This window comes from Leptonychotes weddellii, chromosome 12 (genome assembly GCF_054177405.1).
Source record: "Leptonychotes weddellii isolate Sample4059 chromosome 12, ASM5417740v2, whole genome shotgun sequence".
Lineage (NCBI taxonomy): Eukaryota > Metazoa > Chordata > Mammalia > Carnivora > Phocidae > Leptonychotes > Leptonychotes weddellii.
This window is the reverse complement of record NC_138380.1, coordinates 35,623,990-35,644,892: the sequence shown is the minus strand read 5'-3', so window position 1 is coordinate 35,644,892 and position 20,903 is coordinate 35,623,990. Positions and strand designations below refer to the sequence as shown.

Sequence of the window (20,903 nt, the reverse complement as noted above, 5' to 3'; positions counted from 1 at the left end):
TGGAGAGTTTGGGAGATTTGCTTATTTACTGTGACTAAAAGGCTTGATGCTAGACACCAGGGTTTCTGTCCTCATCAAAGTTCCCTATGCCCAAATATATCATGGAAGGAGCAAAACAGTCAGACCACAGGGGCTATGCAGGTTTGGACGATGCTCCAAATTAGCAAACAGAGAATACTGAAGTCTGAAGTTATGAAAGACAGCTGGGGCCTTCACATGGCCCTGAGCCACATCAGCCCTAGTAATGATCAAGATTAAGTTTTTCATTAACCCCAAAGGATGAAAGTAAGTCATATTTAATTTGATTTAAATAAAAAAAAATTAAAATTATTTGTGTACATCCAAGTTTGTGGGTACAGAGTTCTAACATCACATTTTATAGAAATTTATAACAAAGCTAATAATTATTTATTACCTCTTTAAGGTTTACTTATAACTTTTTAAGTACTCAAAATGGCCACCCCAAAAGTTTTGTGTTTATTTGAATATATTTTCTGGATTTATATTCTAAATCATATACAGAATCATTTTGATATTAACTTCCAGTAATCTCAAATAGTATCCATGAAAATGAGACAAATATTTCAGGAGGAGAAATGTAGAGTTAGCATATGATGACATTTGGAGGATTTCAAATTAAATATTACAACAGTCACCATGCTATCATGCGTTCATAAATCAAAAAATCATATATAAATTGGAAGTCAGATACTAGATTCACCTTTACTTAAGGGATATATAAGTTGTATGAACAGGATGGTATTAAACATGTAAAACCAAAGAGTATATATATATATATTTTAAAGATTTTATTTATTTATTTGACAGAGAGAGACAGTGAGAGAGGGAACACAAGCAGGGGGAGTGGGAGAGGGAGAAGCAGGCTTCCCGCCAAGCAGGGAGCCCAATGTGGGGCTCGATCCCAGGACCCTGGGATCATGACCTGAGCCGAAGGCAGATGCTTAACGACTGAGCCACCCAGGCGCCCCCAAAGAGTATATTTTCTATTGCTTTAAGATCTGCGTTAATCAATTTCCTTGGCTGAATTAGTATAACATGACCCCAGCTTTTAAATACACTTAATTTTCTATCATCAGTACTTTCTCAATGAAGAAATAAAATTTAGAAATTAGAAGACATGATGAATAGCCTTTATTCTAAGGTCAGACGTAAGATACTCAACGCTACTGGAAAACATCATTCTAAGCCATAGCAAATGAGCCCTACCAACATAACAAACTGCTGATATCAGCCTGGAAACCATCTTGAATGTCAAGGGATATGCTCTTCATTTGCAGTGTTTGATTGTTCATATAAATATTTAATGAAAATATTATTAGACTATTCAGCTGAGTGAAATAAACTGATGGCAAAAGTAGCTAAGGAAGCTTAATATTCACTAAATGAAGTGGCATAATAATTTATTTCGCATATTATATAAGTCTTTTGAGAGGTTTTGTACTTTTAAACTTTTTAGCACTATTTAAAAGGCATCATTAGTGCCATAATTATTAGTTTTTAATGTATTTTTATGGTGAAGGAAAATGTAGAATACATTTTATAGGGAGAAAGAAGACCATCATCCACATAATGGATGATGGAAATAAGGTACCTCTGATTCTGAAGGTTGACTTACTTTTAATATAGCTTCACTGAATCTTACCATAAATGTTAACTCTATACCACATAAAATTACACAGTGGGTTTCTCAAGAGTAGAACTTAAATCATTAAATGGATAAGGTAGAAAACTTTTTAACTATCATGTGAGCTTCAGATTTTCAGAAAAATTGGAAATCACCTGTTCTGAACCATGTATACTTTTATTTTTTTGAATCATGTATATTTTTAAACATGGTTTTAGTGAGACAGTATGAAAAAATATTTGGAAACATAAGTTTTAGAGAACTGTTATCAGTTCATATGTTTACATATAAAATTTCCCAAATTGTCTTTCTAAATGCTTCTTATATTGTTTTGAAAAAAATGTTTTTTAAGGTTCATGTATATGCACACAGGATAATAAAATACATAGAAAAAGAAAACATGTTCTAAAAATATTCCTTTGGGAAGTCAGGAACAAAAAAATGGTACCCACTTTAAAAAAAAGAAAAAATAAGGTAGTGCTAGACAATTAAGTGTATGTATGTGTGTGTTTGCATGTGTACACGTATGTACTGACATGCTTATGGTGTTTTCTCTTCAGTTTACCCCTGAATTATAATAAGAATAAATCCATCAGATTATTTCTTGAAGGTAAGACATAAAAAGCATTTGCCAAGCTTGCTTTTATTCTCAGTATTTGTAAGGAAACTAAGACAGTGAATCCACATAAGCATTAAGAAAAAATTCTTGACTTCCAGGCACGGCGCGTGCCATTGAAGAGACCCATCCATGGAAGGCAAACCCTTGCTGATATCAAAACAGAAGACGGAAGTGGTGTGTGGGGTCCCTACGCAGGTGGTCTGCACAGCCTTCAGCATTCACATCCTGGTGGTGGTGACCCAGTTTGGGAAGATGGGTACCCTGGTCTCCCTGGAGCCCAGCACCGTGGCCAGTGACATCAGCAAGCCCGTGCTCACCACAAAAGGCCTTCTTGGGCAGGACGAGCCTCTCATCCATATCTTAGCAAAGGACCTGATGACATTTGTGTCTCAGGAAGCTGAAACAGAGCGGTCCTCCTGGCCATGGCCGTGAAGGACAGGAGCGTGGAGGGGCTGAAGGCCTTGAAGGAGGTGATCCAGTCCTGCCAGGTGTGGTGACCCTGGAGCAGTAGTTTGCCTGCTATTCAGCGGGCTGAGGGGACAGGCGACACCCTCGGTAAGGCAGGAAGAGGAACTCTGCCTTTAGCTCTAGAAGCCAGAAGAAATATGCACATCCCAGGCAGACTGGTACTTTGGGCGCTAACTTATCTGCGGATGGAGGAAAGCTGCGGAGTGTGTCTGGGGGGCTGTGAGCGGTTCTTAACCAGGGTCCAAATAGCTGCATATATTTGAGAATTGAAAGATGAGTCATCAGGCATGAGTCCTGGCCCCCCACGTGCAGTATCTGTTGTTGAAGGAAATTTTTTTTATTCACAATAAATGCCTATCACCAAGTTAAAAAAAAAAAATTCTTAAGACTACTGCTGAACCAGCAATAAATGTTGAATAAATGTGACATTTACGTCCCTCAGACTTCAGCAGTTTATGGTGTAGACAAGTCATCCAACCTGATGGGTATGAGCAAAAATACAGAGGCACATTTCAAAGAGCCATCCACAAATAATCAGCGTACTGGTGTATAAGTCAGAATATCTTCTAGAACAGTGAAGAGTCAGTGGCAAATCCATTAAATAGAAGTAGATTAAGAGAATTTGTCTATGAACTTCTCCTCTCCCACAAAGAGTTTATTGAAAAATGTAATTTGGGAAACAGTTCTAGGAAATTGTACCAATTAGCATTTTTGTAAGGTTAATTTTCAGGTATAAGAACTTTTTTTTTAAAGATTTTATTTATTTATTTGACAGAGAGAGACAGTGAGAGAGGGAACACAAGCAGGGGGAGTGGGAGAGGGAGAAGCAGGCTTCCCGCCGAGCAGGGAGCCCGATGTGGGGCTCGATCCCAGGACCTTGGGACCATAACCTGAGCTAAAGGCAGACACTTAATGACTGAACCACCCGGGAGACCCTAGGTATAAGAACATTGACAAAATACGTCTTTAAGTCAAGAATAAGTCATGCCGTAGAGAATACTATTTTTTTAAAGTTTTTATCCAAATTCTTGTTAGTTAAAACACAGTGTAATATTAGTTTCAGGTATACAATATAGTGACTCAACACTTCCATAAAACACCTGGTGCTCATCACTACAAGTGCATGCCTTAATCCCCATCACCTATTTAATGGAGCCCCACCCACATTTCCTGTGGTAACCATCATTTTATTCTCTATTGTGAAGAGTCTGTTTCTTGGTTTGCATCTGTCCTTTAAGAGTATAATTTTATGGGGAATTTTTTATTGATGGTTTGCTTTTTTTTTTTTTTTACTACCCCTCTTCCTTTTATCTATTTAAAAATTATGTTCAACTTTAGGTTAATGGCAGTCTAGGAAATTAGACCAGTTTCCAGACTTAAAAGAAAAATTTATTAATACTAAGCTTGAAGACATCGAAGAGCTATCAAGGCAGTAAAGAATTACAGATTTAAGATCTGGGAAAATAAAGAAACCCAGTGAGGTAAGCCCCATATTTGGGGTGGCTGATTTCTCCAGATAAATCTCAAAAATATGAAGAGTTTTTACAACCTCACAAGATTCAGAGACAAAAATTGGTCTTCAGAGAATATCACCGGGGGAGGCTACTGATGAATACCCATACACCCTGAGTAAGGGTGTTGTGGAAGAGATTGACATTTAAAAATATTTCAGCTTTGGACCTTCTCAATCCCAAAATTAGATCAAGGTGTTTTGAATTGTTTTGTTATTGCCTACTTGCTAGTAGCTTAAAGCAAAGTCTTCTTTGTGTGAATATATTTTCTGAGGCTTAAAATTATTTCTTTATTTTGTGAAATCACTAAGACTTCCTAGGCACATGAGGAGATGAGATTAGAAAGTAGAAAACAAAACAAAACAAAAAAATAGAAGAGAAAGAGGAAGAAGAAAAGGAGGAGGAGGATGAAGATGAAGGGAAGGAAAAAAGAGATACAAAAGGATCCTCAGAGAGCCCATTTTATGGACTTCTCAGACACAAACTAACCACTATTCTTTTTTTAAAAAAAATATTTATTTATTTGTCAGAGAGAGAGAAACTGAGCAGGCAGGAAGACGAGCAGGCAGAAGGAGAAGCCGGGTCCCTTTTGAGCAAGGAGCTGGATGCAGGACTTGATCCCAGGACCCTGAGATCATGACCTGAGCCGAAGACAGATGCTTAACCGACTGAACCACCCAGGTGTCCCTCTAACCACTATTCTTAATTCAAGCAAATAAAGCACAGAATTAGAGCATTAGTAGAGAATATGAGAATACACAAAAATATATTAAACAAAATTGAAACTATAGAACTGAAAAATAAAACAACTAAAATTAAGGCCTAAATAGATTAGTCTAACTTCATATTTATTATAACTGAAGAGGGGATTAATAAGTTGGAAGAAGGATCAGAAGAATATAGCTAGAGGAAAGCCCAAAATGATGGAAAGAAGAGAAAATTATAAACATGGGGACAGTAGTTTAGTAGTCTATCATATATGCGAATAGAAACGCAAAAGGAAAGAGTAGACAAGAAAACACTGCTTGTAAACCTGACACAGCAAAAAAAAATTATATATATATATATAGAGAGAGAGAGAGAGAGTGTGTGTGTGTGTGTGTGTGTGTATAGTAAACCTCCTTAATCTTTGGAGTTTTAAAGTGATGGAATATATAATTAATTTCCTCCAACAAATAAAACTATAGTTCTTACTGGTTTTACCAGTTTCCACAGAATGGTTAAGAAGAAAATAACACTCCTATGATAGACAAAGAGAGATCTCTTAATATTTTTATGAGGGAGGGATACTTTTTGAAACTACACCCACCAATGACATTAAAAGAAAGGTAAAATGGAGGCCAACTTTAAGCACAGATTAAAAAATTATAAGCAAAGTAAAAGCATATCAGATTCAGTAATATATAAAAAAGATGATGTATCATGATCAAATTAGGTTTATTCCAGGAATGTAAGATTGATTTAACCTTCAATAATCAGCCTGTTAAATTATTCATATAAACAGAATAAAGCACAAATATATAATCCACTAAATCAGTATGGAGAAGATATTTGGTAAAATTAAACATATATTTATGAATTAAGACTTCTAACAAATTATGAATAGAAGAAACTTCCTTAATCTGATAATGGATAGGCACAGAAAACATGGAGGAGGCTTTATATTTAATAGTGAACTATTGAATGTTTCCTTCAGAGATTAAAACAAAGATGTCTAGGACTTCTACTGAAATCATAGTCAGTGCAATAGGCAAGAAAAAAGAAAGGGTAAAAGCATAGAAAAAGAAGAGAGAATCTGCATATGCATTATTATAATTAACATGCAAATTTGACAAAGTTTTTGGAAACGATGTCAAAAGGTAGAAATGAAATTATATGTATATACATATGACCATTGCAGTAGCATCAAAATATTTCAAATACATTAGAATAAGTCCTGTGAAAAATTGCCACATAAAACACTAGAAATATTAAGATAGATTTAAAAAGACCTATGCATTAATAAGGAGGGCATTTGTTGTGTAAGTACTGTGTGTTGTATATAAGTGATGAATCACTAAATTCTACTCCTGAAACCAATATTATACTATCTGTTAAATAACTAGAATTTAAATTAAAAATTTGAAAAAAAAAAAGACCTAAATAAATGGAAGCATTTATCTGGTCCAAGGATGAAGAGATTTAATAACTTAAAGATGTTAGTTCCCCCAAATGGATTGTTATATTCAGTACTATCCCAGTAAAAATACCAGCAGATTTTTATGTGAATATTGGTAGGGTGATACGGATTTGGTAGTGCAAATGATATTTCCAAGCCAAGACACTGTTGAAAAGATATGAGTTGATAGAACTTGTCCTGTCATATAGCAACAATCATTATGAAAGTCGGTTTTGGCTAAGATAAACAAATACATCGATAGAACAGAACAAACATATCAGAACAGCATCATGAATATATGAAGCTTTATATGGTGCAAGGGTGCCACGATAAATTTGTGGGCAAAGATTGTTGTTTCAACAAATGGGACAGTGCTAATTGGATATCTGTATAGAAACAAAAAGAACTTGACCTTTGTTCATGTCATAAAGTAACAATTGCTTGTACACTGCAGAATTTGGAAGGCAAAACATGAAAGGTTTTAGAAAACATGGAAGAAGATCTTTATGACCTTGGGTAGAAAAATATCCTTAAACAGAACTCCTAAAAGCATTAACAATAAAAATGATTAAAAAATTAAACTACATAAAATTTTGTATCAAAAATCACCATTAAGAGAGAAAAGACACTCAGAGCACCTGGGTGGCTCAGTCATTAAGTGTCTGCCTTCAGCTCAGGTCACGACCCCTGGGTCCTGGGATGGAGCCCCGCATCGCCTCCCTGCTCGGCAGGGAGCCTGCTTCTCCCTCTCCCGCTCCCCCTGCTTGTGTTCCCTCTCTCGCTTTGTCTCTCTCTGTCAAATAAATAAATAAAATCTTTAAAAAAGAGAGAGAGAAAAGACACAATGAATGAAAATATTTGCAATCCATATAATTAGAAAAGACCCATCCAGAATATAGAAAAAGTATAAATCAATAGAGGAAACACAGAATCCAAAAGAAAATGGGAAGGAGATGTGAACAGGCACTTCACAAAATAGGATATCAAAATGACTTATAAAAATATGAAAAGGCGTGCAACTTCATTAATCATTGTAGGAATGCAAATCAAAACCACTACAGTATACTACTAAACACTGTCCTAAATGTCTGTAAAGATTGACAGTACCGTTTTCACAAGTGTTTGGAGCAACAGGGTCTCTTATACACTTCTGGTGAAGTAAAATTTAGCATCACTGCTTTGGAAAACCCTTTGCCATTATCTGTTAACTCTCTATGATTTTGAAATTCCACTCTTTCCATGTGGGTGCATACGTGCAGCAAGACTTGTCAAAAAACGTTCGTAGCAGTGTTACTTGTAATTACTAAAAACTGTAGGTAACATAAATGGCCATCAAGAATGGGATGGGTAAATGATTGTGGTATGATTATCCAATGAAACCTCCTATTGCACTGAAAATCAGCAAACCTCAGCTACACATGCAACATGGATGGAGTGTATAACATAATGCTGACTAAAATATGCTATACACAGATAAAATCTTGTGTATTTTAAGATTGAAAGGACCAAACGTATATATTTCAGAATAAGCTGTTTCCCAAAATACATATTTCTCTTAATGGAACATATTTACCTATGAAATTATAACACCTAGCAAAGTGCACTGCATATAACATAGCTGTAAAAAGGCTTGCTGACTGGATGAATCCATTAATTGTTTTAGTGAGTGATTTCTGTTATTCTAATTGGATGATCTGCTGTATTAGCCAAATTTATTCTTCCTAAGAACCTTTCCATTTTGGAGTAGATGCAGTTAAACCAAAGGGGATAGAAGAGGAAAGAATAAAATGAAAAAGAATCTGTTACAAACTATATGACATTATTGGTCTCTTGAAAGAGATCATCATTGGGAATGAATTTCTATATGCCGGGCCAGCTCAGAGTCTTGATTTAGTCCGGGAAGATACATTGTTTTTCTTAGACTGAAATCATTAAATCAGAAAAGAAGAAGACTATTAAAGACGGTGTAGACACAAGTACCAGTGATAGGTTTGATTGGATGTACCTAGAAGATACCACAAACTCCAATGATGGTTCAGTACAGTTAACTATGTCATTAAACCTGAATCTCCCTCTTAAGGTGGAGAGAGGTATTACAGTTGATAAACGCAGACTCCTATTCCGGATCAGTGTTCTGTGGCAGTGGGAAATATTGAAGAGACTGTCTTTCTTCTGGACTTTAGGGAAGGGGAGTGGAGACTTCGGAAAAGTATTACAGCCTCTTTCTCTCTAATTCAAACTTTTTGGATGGATATTCTCTCTATAGTGTTTCTCTGTCATATTAACTAATGTATGACCAAGGGTAAATCTCCTGGGGTAATGAGTCTATTGTTCTCTTGCTACAGAAAGAATTGAATCCAAAGTACTAAAGAAAATCAATATACTGAAATCCAGGTGTAAAGAACTCATAATTTGTTCTTGAGAAATGTCAAAGCTCAAACAGGATACTGAAACTTTCCCTTAAGCTTAAAAACAATGACCCTGTAATATAGAAGGGGATCTGTGTGGATAAATGAACAAATTTATTCCTTAAAAGAGAAAGCTGAGACTAGCATATAATATAAATCTGATATTTAAACATTAATTTTGACAAGAAAGGGATTTTTAGCAAGGGTTCTTGTGATTAGCTGTCATTCCGTGGAACTCACTGATAAAATCCTAAGTGTACAATGTCATGTTGTTCTCTCTTTCCACTGAGGAAATAAATTTAACCTATGGCAGCATAAATTCAGGCACATGTATCGAGGGCTGTTTTGATAGAAAAGGTCATTGAATTCAAGAATGGACTTATTTGGAAGAGAATTCATGGATTTTGCTACTGTGTAGTTATTGAATAATAAGACTCACCTGTGTAGCATGACTCTTGCATTTCCAGCTGAAGTCAACAGGATGAATCAGATACGCTTTCAAGGATCTTTGCTGTCATATATTTCTACAAAACTGATGCAATGTATTTTAAGAAGTGTAATTCAAAGATCAGAAGGCAGAGGCATACGTACATTGTTGTGAATACAAATCACCTCTGCAATATTTACAGATATTGATAAATGTAGATATTGAACTTTTTCATTTCTTAACATTTGTTTATTTCTGATGAAGAATGTAAAATTCCCAATACAATAAGCTTTCTGATGATTGGACTTTATTATGTGAAACAATTTCTAATATAATAATGACATAATTTTTGATACATTTTATTTGGAATCAGCACACTTTTGAAATAATAAGAAATCCCACTTCTCTTGTAGACAAATACCATACATTGTTGGTACCCCCAAAATATTTAATTTGATTTTTAAAAAATCTTTTCCAGGTCCTCAAGATCTTATTTTTAAAAATGTAATGAAAATTGAACCCTCTAAAAAGGCTTTGTGTAGTAATGATTAAATTAAGTCATACTCCTTCATAGGTGTGGTATTGTTCTAAATGTTACCATTACATGATTGTGATTTTTAGCCCCAGTCTTTCTGGGCCTAATTTATCAGCTGTATAATAAAAGAAATTTAAAGTCTATATTTTGATGGATTATAATACATTTCCCTTGGTTTTCAAATATCTGTGCTATTTGCCTTAAATTATACTTTTTATGGTACATGGCATTTCTTTTCTATTTCCTTTGAGTAAACATCATGAAAAGAATACTAAGAATATGCAATATCAGAATATCAGTGTTTAGAATAGCAAATGAATTTAAGAAGTACTGATAATATTCCTTATGGAATAAATTCAAACTTTTTTTTTCTTAATAAAAGTTTGAAACATCCCTATGTATCAGAAACAGAACATTTAGAACAATCAGGTAATGAAGTGTTGATTGCACCAACGAAATCATGTAAGACACGTTGAATGAAGAAATTCACACAGACTATGGTCATTTAGAAATGAAAGCCAAGTTACCACACAGTGCTTATTTGTACCTTTCTTATCCATCAGAAATTTCACAATTATGTCACTGTATATAGAATGGAGCTGAGTTCTTTTAGCAGCATCCTTGCTTATCTTGGTGTCTATCTGTAATTTGTAGTAATTTCCAGTAGATGGCAATATGGGTACCATATCCAAGAGGCCAGTCATCTATCCTAACAGATATGCCCGCTATGCTAATGGGTATTGTGGAAGATCAGGCTAAGTTGCATTAGTGTAGGACATATTAAAGAATACTACTTATTGTTAAATGAAACATGTAACTGAAGTAACAAAAGCAGGTTGATATATAATGAGAGTTTGGCAAGCAAGGATTTTGATGGCAACAAAATGCTCTGATACCTTTTCTATACCAGGCACTGCAATAAATGTGAATTTTCTCACTATAATATATAATGTATCATAGCTGAAGCCTTTACTGCATTATCTCATTTTTATAGATTTCGGTCTAGCTTGTTACCTCTTTATCCTGACCTCACACCTCTGCTCCAGCCTCACCCTTTGAAACTTGCTGCAAAGTTTTAAAGAACAGTAACCAGAACACTTTCAGTAGCTGTTTTGGGTCAGCCTTGCTTCATACTCATCCCACTACCCTCTTCCTATTTCCGAGAGCCTGGCCTGGCTGTATCTGCATTTTTCTAATCCTCTCCCAGCCTTTAGGTTTATACATTGGTTTTGTGTTTCTGGAATTAATACTAGTGTTCTCTACGAATGTTGACTGAGTACCATCGCTGTTCTTTCCTAGTTCCATGAGTGGGATGCCAGCTCCAATTCATTCTCTTTACCTGTCGTTGACCCCTGGCAGAGTCTACTCAAATCCCCAGATGGGGAAAGTTTTTGGTTGTTAGTGGCATAAAACATAGTACAGCTAACAAATGATGATGTGTTTTATTTCTGGCAGAATTCATAGACACTCCAGCTCCATAGATGGTGGGTTGAACACTAATTCTGTGAGCATACTCAAATGGAAATGACTCTGATATTTCAGAGGGCTGGTGAGATCTGCCAGTATATTGTTACCACTTAAACATTTCTGATTCTAAATTCAGGAAAGTACCTACAGACCAGAAAGCTGAGAAAAGAGCTTTATTTTTCCAACGAAGCATTCCATTTTCCAGCTTTAATTAAAACAGATGTCTTATGTGAAGATTCTTTTAATTATGTAGAATACACTGCTAAAATGTAAGCTTTCACTCTCTGAAAAGCCTTCACTGACCAGGAAAATGAGGCCAGGATAACCCAACTTCATTTAAGTCCTTTGAAATTTCAAACATTTCAATTTCAAGTGCTCTTCACAGAGTCTTTCATGCTAAGCTCTATATGTAGGTCTGCACAATGCCAAATGAATTGCCAGGGAAGGCAAGAGAATGGCAATTGACCAATCCTTGATTTTTATTCTTGAATCTGTCAAGACTACTCATTGGGAAGTGAATTAATGTTCACAGAAGCCTCTCAATATAAGTCTCAGAGGCTACAGGGCTAACACTAAGAATCCTCCTAGAAGGTTTGCAACATTTTTCTCTGAAAGATCCTAAGGTTTTATTTCCAAGGTTGGAGGTGTGCAAAGATTTGCTAATTTTGTGAAACCTATTTTAAGGCTTTTCCCCTCCCATCATTGATAGATTTATGAATTATTTACTCTATGAAGCACACCTCTGCTTATATCCTAAGTAGATTATAAGGAAAGGCATCCCTTCTTCTTTTTGTGTTCTTTCTTTTACTCCAAGTCCTCATTAATTTCACATTCCATCAGTACTGTTTCTTCCCACTCAGGTACCCAAAGTAAGAATTTGTTTTCTTCTTTTTGGCTCCTGTCATACTAAGGTGCTACCAATTATAATGCAAAAACTTTGAGAAGTTGGTTTTCTTAATATATTTTGTTTTTAAACATGTAATGCAGTATTTCACATAAAATGCATACCAACAATTTTATTTCAAATACTGATTGATTGACCTCCCTTTTCTATATGAAGTGAGGTAGCAGCTTCATGAAATGTTAGTGTTCATTTCCCATATTGCTTTTCTGACAGAATATGCATTATAAAGGGTATTTCTTGCACTTTAATTGAAAACAGGTATTATAGATCACCCTCAGAAGATTGTAAGTGTGCCTAAATTCATATATCTTTGGTGAGAATTCTTTGCTGGCTAGAGCTGAATAAAATGATTTCCATTTCTTTGGAGGAGGAAAAGAAAACAAAAGAGCATTGCATGCAACATGATGAATGTTCAGTAACTACTAAATATCAAGAACAAGCTTGTTCTGAATAAATATTTTTAATTGTTGTGGTGTCAGGTATACAAATTCAACTTTGGAATTTTTAAAAATATTCTTTACCAAATTGTATTAAAAAGGACTTCCTCTCATAAGCATTCTAAATACATGAGAGAAGACAAGCAGATGATTGTAAATATTACCAACAATGATGATAATCATTTTGGCAAAACTAATAGGAACAAGTTATATACCACTTGTAGGAAGGCACAAAATGACTTAAAGAATTCTCTGGAGATGATCTTTTTCTTTACAAAGAGAATATATGTTTATATATAAAGAAAATTGATGATTCTATCCTTGTATAAATGTGAATTGCTAATTTTGAGGTATCAAAGTTATCAGTTCTTTTCTGGAATTTTCACCTCTGAATTGGAAATTATTCAAATTCAAAACTTTATTCAATTTAAGTAGAAATATAAAACTTCTATTGATATCAAAGGTAACTGACATTAAACATTAGATATTTTAGACATTCCAAGATAAAATATTCAGGTTTAACTTGAATAATTTAGAAGTTCTCAGACTAATTAGAGATGTGATTTATAGGCAGACCTGCAAAAATATATTTTGCTAGATATGTGGTAACACTCTACTTTTTCAACAAACTCAACTCTATAGAATAAGTCTAAAACTGACAAGGCTTCTTATAAAAAGTAGCTAAAACTAAGTCCTAATGCTGCCTTTATTTAGCCTCTGTTTATACTCATTATATCCAAATATTATTTATTTGATTTTTAAGACTGTAGTGGGTCCTTTTTTTTAAAAAAAATTTTTTCTCCCAACTCCAGTTTCTTTTACCAGCAGGATGAATGTTTGCAACTAAAGGCTTAAAGGCTTTCACTGGAGAATTTCCTTCAGCTCAATAAGAGCAAACCTACCTGAGAGGTTATACATCCTACCTCAGAACTGTCTACCTTCATTGCCTGGGATAGCCGTCAGTCAATGACTGACTGAAATGAGGATCATAAACCTGGCCCCCTTGCCTCACGGTAGAGAACATCTCTGTGATTTAGTTCACATACCAGAGCATCTTATGGGACCAGGCTGCAGCTAGCCTCTAATCGAAACCACATCCTTGCCTGACTTATTCTTCTTCCCTGTTCCTATCCTGCTTCCCTCAGACCCTTTCTCCTGAGCTCTCCCCCTTCTCCTGAGAGCTCTCCCTCCAAACATCATACACTCACAGAATTCCCAGCACTGGCACTCCTTCTAGGGAATCTGGTTTATGAAAATGTTCCAGAATGTTTAGAATTAGAAAATTAGAAAATTATGGATTTCTAGATAGAATCAAAATTAAAAACCAAAGTCATGAAAGATGACAGCTCTGAAGTTTTGAGGTTTTTACATTTTACTTGAAATTGTATTTGAAAATTAGAGTATGCTAAGTTATGTAGTAATCTTTAGGGCTACTGGTATAAAAAGCCAATAGTGAAAAATATAATAGAAAATATTCAGTTAACAGTGGAAAAGCATAAACTAAAGAACAAGGAACAGATGAGAAAAGTAGAAAATAGGGCGCCTGGGTGGCTCAGTTGGTTAAGTGACTGCCTTCGGCTCAGGTCATGATCCTGGAGTCCCAGGATTGAGTCCCGCATCGGGCTCCCTGCTCAGCAGGAAGTCTGCTTCTCCCTCTGACCCTCCCCCCTCTCATGCTCTCTCTATCTCATTCTCTCTCAAATAAATGAATAAAATCTTAAAAAAAAAAAAGTTAAAAAAAAAAGAAAAGTAGAAAATAACAGGATGATAGATTAAAATGTAATCATATCAATAATTACATTAAATGTACATAAATACTAAAAATAAAAAATTGATATGTTCTGATACATAAGAATATAAAAGCGTATACATGTAAAATCATAGCCTTAAACAATTCAAGTAAAAATTAACAGAATAAAAAGAAGAAATGGAAACATCTACACTGATGATTTTAGCTCATTTTCTTCAATAATTGATAGAACAAACAGAAATGGTAATGAGTGTAATAGGCCACAGTTAACAAAATATGTACTTGATATGCACAGAGCACTGTGTCCAATAATTTCAGAATACTCATTCTGTTTTCTTACTAAAATTGAAAGAGCATAGAAGACATAGTATTGGAAGTTTGAGGAGAGGGGAAGATATGAAATGACTAGAAGAGTAGATAAGTGGTTGGATTAGGAAAACATAGTTTGCCTAGGTAGTATTAGGGCCACTTAAATTTATAGTATTTCAATCACATATCAATTTATTTAATATTAATGTATTAGCTTCTCTAAAGATACAAAATCAGGAAATAGAGAATTTTTTAAGAATCTAAGATGGCTTTATTTGTAAGATGTACCAATTGTATGTGCCACTAAGAAGAAAAATATGTGTGCCAATTAAATTATGCCAAGATTCTCTTATTCCATGAATTTTAAGACACCTTGGTTTAGAGATGTTAAACTGTGGGGCAGAAATTTATGCCCTATTGTTTATGATGAGGTACAGTATGAGGGAATCTAATAGAATAAACATTGTAGAGAGATATATCTGATTTGGGATTCTGCTAATAAGAAGCAATTCTTAGGAAAGATTGCCACAGGAAAGAGTCCAATATTACAGTTAGACTGAGTTAGGTCTAGTAAGAGCCTGATCAGGGATGAATATGTATCACTTCTCAGTTTTGGGGAGGGAGGAATATTTAAGTAGGCAAATGTGCAAAAGCTCAGAGTTTGAACTCTAAAAATTTGATTCCTGCCAGTCTTTAACTATGTGAATCTGAATAAGCCATCCACCTCTGTGTTTCAGTTTCCTCTTCTGTGAGAATATGTAATAGTCTCAATATGTAATATTCTCATATATATATATATCCATATGTATGTATATATATACATACATATATTTTAACACATCAAAACTTTGCATATTGTAAATAATTGGTAAAGGTTATTATGACTGCCTCTCTCTCCAATACAGAGGTGAGAAAGGAAACAAAAAGATCTGCTAGGTGATTATTGTAGAAGGATAAATAGGTAACATCCACCCCCACCCTCCCTTTTCTGTGACTTCTTGGCTTATTGAATGGTTCCCTCACCATCTACTGAGGCAAGACAGACATCTGATAACTGCTTTTCTCACCACCCCCCTTATTCTATCTATTTCAAAGTGCCATTTATTTTCCTTGAGTTTTTCTGCTTGCCTGAAGCTTTACTGTACCGATTTTAGATCAAACTATTATCATAATTCTTCACTCAGGCTTATCAAGGCCTTCTACCTTGTTTCTCCACAGGTAGTCCTTGTCTTTCCACCCTTAGGGCATGTCCCCTCCAATCTCATTAAAATTTTCACTGTTATCTTTGTGTATAGGATAAAATATCTTCAAGATTCTTTGCAATCTGTCACAAATCTACCATTCAGTAATGATAATTAGAATCTTAGAGGGAGAAAAAGAAAACCTAAAAATTTCAATAATTAGTTAAGAATTTGGAGTAAAAAAAATAATTTGGATTCATACCATATTATTCATTGGTTAGACCAATTCTGATTAAACTGGCAAAAGGAGACTAGTTTCAAACGTGCAGGAATTATTTCATTGGTAAGATTCCTTATTAGGATTACTTAAATTATGCCAAACCTTTGAAATTATCAGGCAGCTCAGGGCTGTAGAAGCAGAATATTAGGGAAAGGACACAAGAAGGCCTTCAACAGTCAGAAAGTCTCTTGGGAGAGATGGTGAGCTCTGTCGGTGGAAAGCACAGGGGAAGTTTTGGAACAGTTAGGATCCTAGCCAGGTGTGTAGGAACCTAGCAATGAATTAATGTAGGCTATGTGTTGGAGGAAGCAGTTGGGGGTAGAAGAAACTGACTCAAAGGTGCTGTTGAGTATTGAAGGTAGAGATGAGACACGCTCAGAGCAGCATGACTATTCTGTTTGGAACGTACAGGTATCTTCTCAGTGCTTCACCCCCATTCTCATCCCTATTCTGCCATTCTTAATATGACCTGATCACATAGAAATATATATTTGAGAGCATGCATGTTACCTTTTCTTCATGTTGCTGCAGATTCTATTACTTTTGTATACCTCAGAATCACCAGAAAAAGTAAAATTTCTGTTTCAATATGGGTTAGGACCCAGGAATCTGCATTCCTAACATGGTCACAGGGCTGCTGAGGCTGGTCTAGGGGCCACATTTTTATAGTGGTAGAAGCTATGTTATGGTGGTGGAAAGAGAGAAAAATCCTAATTCACTGGATTCCCTTTGGGGAGAGTATGCTTTGTATTAGGAAGAAATACTCGTTTTGGGGAAGGGAAATAAGATTCTAAAATGAATGCTTAATAAAATGCCTTCTAATTCAGGAGAGTCCTGTTTCTTAGAAGCCCTTTTGCTTTGCTGAGCTTTGGGATAAATTAGGATATGCATGTCTGTGGAGAAAAACTGGGACTGATTTTAATCTTCCAGCATTAAAAAGAGAGGAAGGATTAAAAGATCTCAGGACTAAATGGAAGGGAAAAGAGCCAGGAAGACTTTCACACAGAGAGGGGAGAAGAAGTGAAAGTAAATCACTAATAATGGTATCTCAAGGTGGAATTAAACAAGAGGAAAATGTGTAAGGGATTTTTAAGAAATTAGCTCTGGGTATGTGAGCCTGTGAATGATCAGAAATCCTTTGGGACAGGAGAACACTTTCCAGGAATAAAAAATACTGCAGTCTGGGCACAGGAATTATAGGACAAGTGGGGAGCAGATGACTGGTTAAAGTAGCTTATGAAAATGATTAACAATTTTAAAATTTAAATTGTACTTTAAGTTAGAATCATGATGATTTTTTTTTCTCTATTTAAACAGTTGCGGGGCGCCTGGGAGGCTGAGTCGGTTAAGCATCTGCCTTCCGCTCAGGTCATGATCCCAGGGTCCTGGGATTGAGTCCTGCAATGGCTCCCTCCTCAGCGGGGAGCCTGCTTCTCCCTCTCCCTCTGCCATTCCCTCCGCTTGTGCTCTCTGGCTCTCTCTATCTCTGGCAAATAAATAAATAAAATCTTTAAAAAAAATAAAATGAGCAGTTGCAGTGTATGCACAACTTTTCAAATGAAATAAATACTTCAAAGCTCTCAACTGATAGGAAAGTAGAACTATATATCTCAAGAGCTTTGGGGGCAGGCACATCAGGTAAGAATAAATATTCCTTCAAACGATGAAAAATAAACAAGTTCCAGCTCATTTACTATCTCATATTTCTAGAGACACATTAAAATCAAGGTCATGATTTTAAGAATATTCCCTGTTGATAGCCACTAATTCCCAGATTTATTCATCTTTGCTAAAATAACAAAGTACTGGCCTGGCTAGTTAATTAGGCAAGGAAGATGAAAAGTATTCTGTAGAAAATGAAATAGTAAATAAGCCAAAAATATTTGTTTTTTCATAAAAATTTCACCTGCTTTTTCCCAACTTAAAGTATATACCTTTTAAGAAAAAACCTGAGAAACATAGAAATTACAAATTGTAAAATCTATAATGCTATATAGCACATACAGCATTCATTATGTGCTAACAAGTACAAATATTTGGGGATATGATTTACCTGTACCCATTCTCATATACATCATATACAAAAACATGTACAATTCTCTATCTTCAAAACTATGTTCATATATCATTTCACATTTTTACTTTTTTACTCTTGTGCTTTAGGTATTTTTCAAATAAATAGCATATTCTTGCAATTTATTGCTTTTATCCAAATCAAATAGATATTTCCTCCTAATGGGGAGTTTAATTTTTTAAAATATAATATGTGGTATGTCATTTTATGTATTTTCGTGATATCTAAATTATTTTCATTACTTATAATAATTATATGCATATCTTTATTTTGACATTTATTGTAAATGATTTAGAGCTTATACAATACGTTTAAAATAATACATGCAATTAGATTTATGATTTTCAAAATTGTCATACTCAAGAACAATTTCATTACTGATGACTCCTTAATGTAAAATGAAGAATTTAGCATAATACTCTCTCACTCCCCAATTTCTCTCAATGCAATAAAATCTACATGTATACATATACTTGTATGATTATTATTAATTTTTATATCATCCTTTAAGTATCAATATTGGTCTTTTCTTTTTGCAATTTTGTTACCATATTGGCCCCAATTCTTTTGTCATCAGTCTGTTGCCAGGCATAGTCCCTGGCATATTGACGCTCAAAAAATGTATCCTGAATTAATGAGTGATCTAAACTTAATTTTAAATATATAGAATAGCTATCACAGAGATGATGATATGAGATAGAAGCAGGACTTATTCTGTAATATAAATATAACCTTCTCCATTTTAGTTCGTATTTTCAATTAATACATTCTGGCATAGGTAATAAAGGTCATCTTTTACTCCATGTTCTGATTTTGCATATCCAAAAATCTCTTTAGATTGTCTTTACACATTGATAGCAGCTTATGCAAGTGTAATAATAAACCAGAATTATATAACTTACCCTAAAAATGGTCACTTATTTTTATAAGCATGGGTGTTTATGATTGTATTTTCTTTATTATCAGGATTTAAAACTTTTCCAGAGTATGTCAAACTGAGATTCTTTTTGCATTGTTTGAACCTGGAATGTAGTAAATGTTTGTGGTCAATAGGTTAAGCACACACAGAAACACACACCTATGTGCTGAGAATATTTTTTCTGCTTTTTAAATATTTTATTTGTTCTAGTTAGCTTTTTTAGAAATGTCCATTCATGAAAGAACTATATTCTCTTTATATTTACTATATACTCTCTGCTTTCGATAGCCATCACGTCTTTCATAGCTATTATATTTGAGGTATATTTTTAGTCTGATTTCCAAATTGCAGATTTGAATTTATGTTTGGTTGATTCCATTCTTTCTTCAGTCATGCAAGTATGTTTCCTGCGTTCATCTGTAATTTTTAAACATTTGTTGCTTATATGTCCTAGCTACCTTTTCATTTAATTTTTAATACTTTATTTCATGTTTTTTTAATATTTCTGGAAACTCAAAATGAATATAGTTTTACATGTCCTATTGTTTCTTACAGTAAATATTTGTATAGGTTTACTTTCCTTCTGCCTATTTTAAGAAACTGGTTCCATGCTTTTGTGTTGTAAAGTATCATATAGGCCTCAGTATTATTTTTTTTTATTTCCGTCTCCCCCCAGTTTATGCAGTCTTGAAACAGTAGAGATCTGTTCTGACCAGAGGTTGCTAACTGACAATGTGTCTATATTCTGTATTTCCACAGATCTTTAGTTCTAAAATTTTAGGTTACATTATTTAGATAACTCTTAAATAGGCTTTACTTGATATTAGGCATTTTTGTAATGCAGCTCTGCTGCCCCGAGGTGAGAATTTTACATTTTTCATCCCTGGCTCCTGTCATAATTTAAAGCAACCTATCGGTCTTCTTTTGCATGTAAATACTGTTCTCTCTGGAAAGTCCAGCTCTCTGTGTTCATCTTATTTTTACTTTACATGACTTAACTCAGAATAAAATGCATCATCACAGATCCCCTTTGAAGACTGTGTTGTCTTACAGAGAATTGTCTGATCGAATAATACGTAAGTACTGAGACTGAGAGTAGAAGTGGTTCGAGCCGCACACAGAGGCTCCCATCAGGAGGAAGGCTGACCTAGAAACTTTGGTGGTACAGACACTAAGGCTTTGGTGTGGAAGTGAGAAGTGAGTTGGGAGGAAGTTCCCTATTGTATTCCTTTTTAGTTGTTTTGTTATTTCAGGAATCTAGGTGTTAGTTGGTTTCTTGCAATGTCTAAATGTTATCCGCCCATTTATTTAAAAATTCATCAGTCTCAGAGAAAAGAAGCAGTATGGTCAAATGCCCTGTGGTCCAAGGAGTCTTGAAGTTCAGCAGACGGATAGCTAGCCAGCTAGGCTGCAGTACCCAAACCAAGGAAGAATATGATGCAAAAAGAGCCTGAAGGATATAACACAACACATTTTAACATTTTAACAGAAATGTCAAAAGAAATTTTATCTTTCTCCTAAGAACAATAGTAAACTACTAATTTCCAGTGGGTTTCCAGTGGGTAGCTTAGAATAGAATGCAAATTATTTTCTTTCATATATCAAGTTCTGTGTGATAATAGCCTTTGCCTACCTCCCTGGTGCCATGAATAGCAGTTCTTCTCTCGCCTGCGTTAGTAACACTGCTGTTATTTCTGTTTCTCAAAGATGCCCAGTTTAAACTCATTTTAGGGTTTTTGCACCAATTGTTCCATCTATTAGGAGTGCTTTTTATGTTGGTTTTCATGTGTCTGATTATTTTTGCCAGTCAT

The 20,903-nt window shown here is 34.8% G+C and overlaps 1 pseudogene; it reads left to right on the top strand.

Annotated features, from left to right (window-relative positions):
* Positions 1–2,263: 2,263 nt before the first annotated feature.
* Positions 2,264–3,168, top strand: LOC102726692 (proteasome assembly chaperone 3 pseudogene; annotated as a pseudogene).
* Positions 3,169–20,903: the final 17,735 nt, after the last annotated feature.